The following is a 9,171-nucleotide window of genomic DNA, read 5'->3' on the forward strand; positions in this document are numbered from 1 at the left end:
CTCCTTGAATTCAAGGAAGGGCAAAATCATTTTATGGATCTTTTTTCCTATCTCACAATCTTGATGCAACTGGGTGATATTTGAATATAAACGTTTAGCAATTAAACAAAAAATATTCCTTTGTTTTAAAAGCTTCAAATTATCACGTTGTAAATAAACGAGTTCGTCTCTATCCCTAACTAACTCTAATTCCTTCTGCTCTATCCATATCCTTCTTTTCTCACTCTTGGAAGACACCCTACTGAGTTGATCAGTTAGGTTAGAATTTTCTAGGCGTGTTTGCATTAGACTCCCACTTAAATTAAAAAAATTAAATTTTAAATCATTTAAGTCCTTTTCATAATCTGTTACTGGTACTTTAAGGCAACCGATGATAGAATGTACCTTCTTAATCAACTGATCGCAGTCATTGATATGTTCGCTCACTGGTTTGGTAGCAAAGCACTTATCTTCCTTCTGATTCGCCTCATTATACCCATCATCTGTTGTGTTGCCCCTCATCTGTGATACTCCAGCAGTCACCATTAAGCGTCTCCCGACAAACTCTTCACGGTCTTCCTTCGCCACGAAAGCGCTGCCATGCGAAGGCTTGTGAACCTCTTCATCTTCAGAGTCGGTAGGCCAAACCTCTACACCTCCAAACTCATCATCAACAATGTTCTCCTGGACAATCAGAGCATTCATGGTACTGTTAGACACTTTCTTCTTCTTTAAATCCTCCAGCTTACGCGTAGAGTAAGCTTCATCATCTTCACCATCCTTCTTCTCTGATAGCTTTCTCAACATGTAATCTTTGGCAAGATGGTTTTTGCCATGGAAAAAGTTGCAATCATATCCGTAGTCTGCTAACAGCTTGCTCTCCTTCTTCTCTTCGTCTTTTTGAGGAGCGTTTCTGATCTCTTCTTTCGCCTTCTCAGAGTTATAGCTTCCACGTCAATTTCGGTTCTTTGTGGCAGGGAACATTTTACGAGCAAACCGCTTCGGGTTAGAAACCATAATAGCATATTCTTCATTTGTAAGATCATATTCTTACAGTTCATACTCTTCTTCATCTTCTGCCACATTCTTGCTTTTAGAGAGAAACATTAAGGGTCCTATACCAGACACCACCTTCGCTTCCTTTGTCACAACACTTTCATGTGACTTGAGGATACCCACCAGCTTCGCCAATGAATAGGTTTTAAACTGCTCATGTGCCTTTACAGTTAAAACCATAGCCATCCATTCGGATCTTAAACCATTCATAAATGTGACATTCTGCTCAATCACTTCTCTGCCAATACCATGCTTGATCATCTTGCTTAGAAGATGATTAAAGCGATCGAACGTCTGAATAAGTTTTTCTTCTGGCTTTTGTTCAAAGGCACCGAACACAGAAAGTAGAAGAGTTTGGATCGAATACTCTAGGTCTTCATCAGTAGAATACAACTCCTTAAGCCTATCCCATATTTCTTTTGTAGTGGTGCATGAACTTACCAAACGAAAAGTATCAGATTGTAAGGCGAATCTGATCATTCTCATAGCTTTGACGTTGCACATTAGTTTTTCCTTCTCATCTTGAGGAACTTTCTCCACGTCAATGATAATTTGATTGTACTCCTTTTGCATCTTGATGGTTTGATTTGTTCCAGAGTGAACAAATGGACCCAAGGTTATCGCCTCCCAAATTAGATAACCATTGTCTTCAAATCCAACGGCGTAGTCTTCAAAGTGATGCGTCCAGACTTCATAATCTTGAGTGTATAGGATTGGAATCCTAGTTGTAGATCCAATGTTGCTGGAGATATTGATCGGATTGGTTTGAGAATCTTCTTGAGACATGATGACCTCTTCCAAATATCTGCTCAGAATCAAACTTGTAAAGATTGAATTAGGGGTTTATCAAACACGGGAAACACTATCAACAAAGAGATGACGGCTCCTATAGATTCGATAAAAGCGGAAACCCTAAACAAATTCTTCCAACAGAAGAGATGTGTATGAATTACACAGTCTCCTGCTCTGATACCAATTGTTAAGAATAATGAACTCTTAGATCGATAGATTCTTGAACAGATAATTAAATGAAAAGAAATGAATGAACACACGAATGAATCAAACAGTATCGAATGATTAATATGCTCCACTCCAGAAGAGCTCGATGAAGAACTTCAATTGTAGAGGTGTGCTAGGGTTACAGTACGATTAAGCAAAAGTAATCAAAAACGTTCTGTGTTAAATAATGTATGCATGCACTATATATATATATATATATATATATATATATATATATATATATATATATATATATATATATACTAAACCATAATAGTAAAACACGGCTGGACAGGCCCAGACCGAGTAAACATATGGACCTAAGTGCTAAGCCCAATAACACAACCTCTTAGTCACAACACTCTCAAGTGTTCAAGATTGGTTTTTGCTTCAATCCTCAGCTCAAGAACCATCCCCTAATCCCCTTCACCGCATTGTAAGTCTTCAAGATCCTATTTTTATTCATGTTTATGCATTGGCCTAAGAGTTGTATGGGTTTTGGTCACCTTGACCTTATGTTCTTGGATTTGGAGTAACTCCAGAACCTTGGGATGCTAAATGATCATGTTTATGAACTTAAAGAAGAATAAAAGGTTGTTGCTTGTATCCATTTCCCAACATGCTTAGATTTATCAGCTCTTATGGACTTAATCTTGTTATGGTTTTAGATTTAGTTAGATCTATCCATTGGAATGGATTAGATCTATCCCTTGGAATGGATAAAGTTATAAATTTTATCTATTAATTCACTGAGATGAATCAGATATAATGTTATGAGCCTTGATTTATAAGGATGACTTAATGGAGAAAGTGATTTGGACCGAAACCACGCCACGACTAAGGAAGGACCGCAGCATGGTTACGTGCTGCTTCACAATTGTTTTGTTTTGCTTAGTTTGCGACGTGGCCAAGGGCTTTCCATGACATAGTGGTCGTTGACTTTGTTGACCACTATCTTTTACTAGTTTGACCTTGGGTCAAAGTTGAAGGTTTTAGGATGTAGTCTGAGGTTTGACCTTTATTTGATGTTAGGCAGTTCATCGGTCTAATCAGTGCAAGGATTTGAGAGTGTAGATGTACTTCTCTGGTTTTGCGATTCAGGTGAGTCTTCTCAGTATACCTCGTGTAACATTGTATATCCTTTGAATGGTAGGATATAGGTATTGTTAGAGTACAAGCATGCTACTTGACTGGGATAATTCCTTGTTATTGTGAGTACCTGTAGGAAACTTGTTGTAATGGTATGTTAGACTAGTACAGTCTTGCTTGTTGATTGTATGATACCGTTAGGTGTCATGCTTGGATAGGGTAATGGTAGTATTGATTGATTTTTGAGTGGATACCCTAGGGGTCTTATGTAGTTTAAATGAGATAGCCTAAGAATTGTTGGTTTAAGCCTTATTGCATGGTTATTTTTTGATTTATTTCTTTCGGGATAGGATCATCTATTCAACGTTTTATCTTATTTCCGACTACATATGACTACGTGTTCATAAGGTGACCATCAATATTAGCATTGGGCCCATTATGGATTTGGTATGACTAAGAGCCAAAGGATACATGCAGGTTGAGAGTCGGGGAATAGTTGAGGGCTAAAAGCCAGTATTGGTATGGCAGTAAAGTGCCAATGAAGATATGTATGTTTATATGTATATTGATATGTATGATCATATGCATGTTGATAAGAGAGATGGTGGATCGATGTTAGATCTAAGAGCTTTGCTTGTATACATTCTATGTATGGTGGAATATGTGGTATATTAAGGGACACATTAAGATTTATATTTGCAGTTGTGGATTTAATGTGTTTTAGGTTGTTCGTGTGAAGGGAGCGACATGACTATACACTCTCATCGATGTTGCTTGGTTTTTTTTTAACTTAACTCTCTTTAACCCTATAGTTTTCGATAATTGAATGTCACCTTATGTTTTCAAGTAAATGTTTTAAATGCTTGACATATGTTTTAAATGAAATTTTTTGTTTGAAATCTGGGACATTACAGATATTAGACATCAGGAAAAGTTATATGTTTTTGGTGTGGAGACGAGCATAAAAGATTTCAACTTCAAACACGATAAATCGTAGAAAACAAACATTGGTTACGAGTCAAGCACGTATATTTTTACGCGTTAGAAAGAAGTAAGTCTATATATATATATATATATATATATATATATATATATATATATATATATATATATATATATATATATATATATATATATACCTGTTTATTTAAGTATAACCTAATTTTTACTAATAAACAGAACAAAACTGAAGTGTTTTTGGAACTAAGTGTTTATTTAAAGTTTAATTCTCTTTTATATATATATATATATATTAGTGTATTTAATCATCTTTGGAATATACATAATAATTTGCTTCGGGGATAGAACAATAAAAACAAGGGTTACCTGAAGCAAGTAGTCTAACACCAACGGATGAGATAGACATATTTATAAAGTTGTTAGGTGCTCGACGCGACCATATCAAAGGAATTGTACATAAGCCTTTCAATAGAGTCTAAAACTATAGAGAGGGACAATCCTCCAACTATCATCGCATCAAACAAAGATAAAATTAACATAAACCAAATTATTTTAATTTTAAACTCTCGTGTGATGATTAATTAATGCATGTTAGTTTAGTAATTTTGATGCTTGTTTATTATATGTTATATCTTCGGTAATTGGGAGTTTGGTAATTTGGTTTATGTTCTTACTTTGGTATTTTAGTTTATGTTAGGTTGTTATTCTGATATATTTGGTAATTGAAAGTTTGATATGTAGTTTGGTATTTTGGTGTGTTGATAATTTAATAGTTTGGTATGTTGGTAGTTTGGTAATTGAAAGTTTGGTATGTTAGTAGTTTTGGTATGCAATAAGTTTGGTTTATATTAATTTGATATTTTGGTATGTTGATAACTTGGTAGTTTGATATGTTGGTAGTTTTGGTAATTGGAACTTTGGTATCTTATTGGTAGTTTTGGTATGTAATACGTTTGGTTTTTGTTAATTTGATATTTCGGTATGTTGATAACTTGGTAGTTCGGTATGTTAGGAAGTTTTGATATGTTTGTAGTTTAGTTTTTGTTAAATTTTGGTATTTAATTACTTTGGTAATTTGTAATTTTGTTTATATTTTTTTGATAATTTTTATATATTTATTTTGTAGCCGACAGATCTCATAAAAGCTATTATTAAAAACCAGACATATGGCAATAAACTTATATACTGCGAGACCGGTTGTCGCAACAAGATGATGTATCAAGGATAATGATGAGGAGAACAAGGAGCCCGAAGATGGAGCCCAGAGATGGGGAGGATGAATATGATTATAAGTTTATGTTTAATTTTATGCTTTAAGTTTATCAAACAAAAGAATATAATATATTATGGATTTTGTATAATGAACCAGTGAGGATACCCATGCTCCGCATGGGTTGGGAGGGTTGATTTGCACTTTAGTGAGGATACCCTTTCTATCTTCTTCTTCATAAGTCATAACCAATGGGTCTATAGTATGCTTCTCTTAGATTCGAAAGCCCCTACAAAAAAATAAGCTAATTTGTGCATTTAATTCTCTTACTTACTATTTTGTATATAATACTAACTATTTACTATATTTAAGTGGCATATTTATAAAACTTTTGAGTTAAAAAAAAATTAAAAAAAAAAAATAATAATAATAATAATAATAATAATAATAAAAACATGATAATGACAATCTTGTAAGAAGAAATTGACATAATCAAGATGGAAACTACTCTATGAGTAACTCAAATACTTTGGAACTATGAAGATGCAGCAAACTACTTTGTGAACTATGAAGATGCAGCAAACTACTTTGTTTAATTTCGCAAGTAGTATTTCCATAGAATGTGGAAGTGGAACCTACATTCACCAAGAGAAAAAAACCCAAATACATTTAGTATTTCTACTAGAACTTACAAAAAGAATATGTTAAATTTATTTATAAGACATGACTTAATCTGGTAAGACATACATGGACGTATTTTTTGTACTCAATGCATAAAAATGAAATGACTCAGCTGTGAAAGTTAAGGATCTCAGGCGTTCATAAAAAATGTATGATTTGCATTATAGGTTGCAAAATCAGTCGTTGAATTCAAACAATTAGTAAGTTCATATGCATGTTTTAATGAAAAAAGAAATCAAATTTTACATTTTCTTAAAACATACATGCTTTTGTCAAGAAAAATAAAATACAAATTTAAATATTATAATTAGAAGCAAAGAAATCGGATCCATATTCATTTGGTTAAAAAAAGTATCCATTCCATTCCCATTTTATTCATTTTAAGACGTTATTCAAGTTGACTTCATCTATTATTCACTTTGACATCTGTAACTTTTATGTACAAATACTATTTCTTAGCTACTAAATCTTTTTTTTTTAATTAGATCAAATTACCTATATTTTACATTCACAACATTCCATCTATAATTTATAAAGATACAGTCACCATATATCAGTTAGAAAACCTATGAAAATTTGGTAAGTGTGTAAGCATGATCACAATAGAAAAACAAACATGCTTGATTAAAATATATAAAAGTTGTTTAGGAAGACAAAAAATAAAGAATAAGAATAAATTCATAAGTACTTATTAGAAACAAAACATACAGAATGAAAAAATGAATGGAAACAAATAAATAAGCACACAACTGATATGAGATAAATCCACTTTACTGAATTTTGTCAATGGATTTTGTGGTAATAAACTTGTGAACTACAATAAGAAACAAAAAATACGATCTTGTACCATATATATGTAATTTCCTTAGCTGCACAGTGACAGTTCTTTCTTTGGTGAAGAAACCATAAATTTTAGAAATTCAAAGCAACATCTGGAGACATAATAATATATGTCATATAAGCATCAACTTGTAGCTTCTCAAACTTTTAAAATAAACATGATATATAATTCTCACCCGAATCTTGGATAATGATATTATCACATAAAAACCTGAAATAGAACCACTGACAACCCAATATTGACATGATTTTGATGTATTAGAAGAGTCCATTGCCACAGGCTCCTCCACTTCTATGAAAGAACTTAATTGTTTCAAACTGTATGTATGAATCTCTTCAACTGTAGTGATATTTTCACTATGGGCAACTGGTAATAAAAAAAAAAAAGCAAAATTGATAAGTTGATCGATTTTATCTTTTTGAGTTTCAAAGTGAATGATAAGTTAATAGATAGAGATTTCGAAATGTTTTTCAATTTACAAAAAGAAATGGAAAGGAAATTTCAATATATTAGGCAAAAAGAATACTTCAACCATTAGAGCTAACCATGTATCTGTCGCCCCTGCACTTACCAGACAACCAAAAGCAATTGAAGAATAAAAAAATTGATTAAACTCCTAATAACATTAGGGATTTCTCTGGTGAGGTCAAGAAATTTACCTTGAGTGAAGAGCGTTTAGTCGATTTCTGCTCCATGATTGTTCAGATGATGGAAAAATAGAAGAAATTTATGAAACCAAGCAATCAGAAGCCTTGAAGCAGAAAAGGAAAAAAGATAAATAACATGAATTTAGATGAGAAAAATAAAACTGAAGTTGCTTGAAAACAATCAGAAGCCGGACCCACAGAATTAGAAGCCATGAGCGGAAGTTACATATTGCTTCTCTAAAATATTTACGGGAGCGTGCGACTAAGGGGTTCGGGAAGAAGGAGGCGGAAGGCGAAATCGATCCCCACTATTTCTGGAACTCATATGCGATGGCGGTGGAGTTGAATGATTAGAGGAAAGGAGCGGTGGATTATAGGAGAATCGGTGAGTAGAGAAGAGAGAAGGTTGAACGGAAAACACGTAGTGGATATCCCAACGCCACCACATGTACAGGAGGGCTCTCAAACCAAGGAGATGAAATGTAGGGAAAAAAAGCGGTGACATTGAGCAGGGCCAAATTGCAATTTCGATGAACAATTGGACCAATTGTGACATATAGCAAATATGTGGACCAAACATGTTAAAAATTCACCAACTCTACTGTAGCTAAGGGGCTGTTTGGCAGGATCTGAACTTTTAAGCTCTGAATTTTTAAGAGGTCTGAATTTCTAAAAGGATCTGAATTTTTAAGATCTGAATTTTTAATATGTTGTTTGGTTGAAACCTCTGAATTGCTATGCTGAATTACAAAAATGACCATTTTATCATTTCTATTATTTTTTGTTGAATTCAATGTTTATGTTTACAAAAATGACCATTTTTTCTTATATTTAACACCATACAAAATCCAAATTAAACACAAATCCAAAATACAACAGAAATTCTTTCAAATCCATGAAAACATACAAATATCTTGGCGTGATCAACAAATCTATTAGAAAAAAAATGATCGGAAAAAACAACAACAACAAATGTTCAAGCTAAACAAATACATCCATACTTTTTCTCCAGCATTACAACAAATGTCCCAGCAGAATGTTGGACAAAAATACCCCTCCATTGTTTTTCTTGATCTCTCTTTCCCCTGTTCTTTTTTCAACTGATCAATAATTTCCAACCCCTGAATCGACCTATAATAGCAAATCAAGACTAGAGGGGCAACATGGGGGACAACTTTGTTGTTAAAATCACTACCAAAAACAAACATGATCCAACACATCAAATGCACAACTGATAGCATAACAATTTCAGTTTTTTATGTTCAAGTTTAAGGGCAAAGAAGGAAGAAATAGAAGAAGAAACAGTGTGCTATCAATTTCAGTTTTTTATGTTAGTATGAGGGAAAAGAAGGAAGAAATAGAAGAAGAAACAGTGAATTCGAGGGAAAGAATGAAGAAACAGAAGAAGAAACCGAAGAATACCTTTTTGTTGGCTGCTGCGGTCGGCGGAAGAACGACACGTAGATGGAGGCGGCGGAGGAAGGCGACGTTGTTGTAGCGTCGTCGGGGACTAGGGTGGGCGGCGTCTGGCGTCGTCCGATGCTGAGGAGAAATACGCGAAGCAAGCAGACACAAGGGAAGAAAAGAAGAGGGGTCGATTGTTAGGGCAAATAGGGAATCCTTAAACGCGCGTCTCTTTTTTTTATTTTCAGACTTGGTTTATTCTCTGAAAAAATAAGAGCTATTATTAATTTTAAGAGGCGAAAAAT

The 9,171-nt window shown here is 33.7% G+C and overlaps 1 long non-coding RNA gene across 3 annotated transcripts; it reads right to left on the reverse strand.

The window, feature by feature from the left end:
- Nucleotides 1–5,750: 5,750 nt before the first annotated feature.
- On the reverse strand, nucleotides 5,751–9,171 carry LOC111912398 (uncharacterized). Of its 3 annotated transcripts, none has more exons than XR_008231941.1 (3): nucleotides 7,475–7,968; nucleotides 6,822–7,181; nucleotides 5,751–5,928 (listed from the first exon to the last, which is right to left on the reverse strand). It is a non-coding gene; the product is annotated as an uncharacterized LOC111912398 (long non-coding RNA). The 3 variants fall into 3 exon arrangements; XR_008231940.1 differs by lacking the exon at nucleotides 5,751–5,928 and having other exon boundaries at nucleotides 6,635–6,906; nucleotides 6,991–7,181; nucleotides 7,475–7,965; XR_002857146.3 differs by lacking the exon at nucleotides 5,751–5,928 and having other exon boundaries at nucleotides 6,635–7,181; nucleotides 7,475–9,171.

Source organism: Lactuca sativa, chromosome 4 (genome assembly GCF_002870075.4).
Source record: "Lactuca sativa cultivar Salinas chromosome 4, Lsat_Salinas_v11, whole genome shotgun sequence".
NCBI lineage: Eukaryota > Viridiplantae > Streptophyta > Magnoliopsida > Asterales > Asteraceae > Lactuca > Lactuca sativa.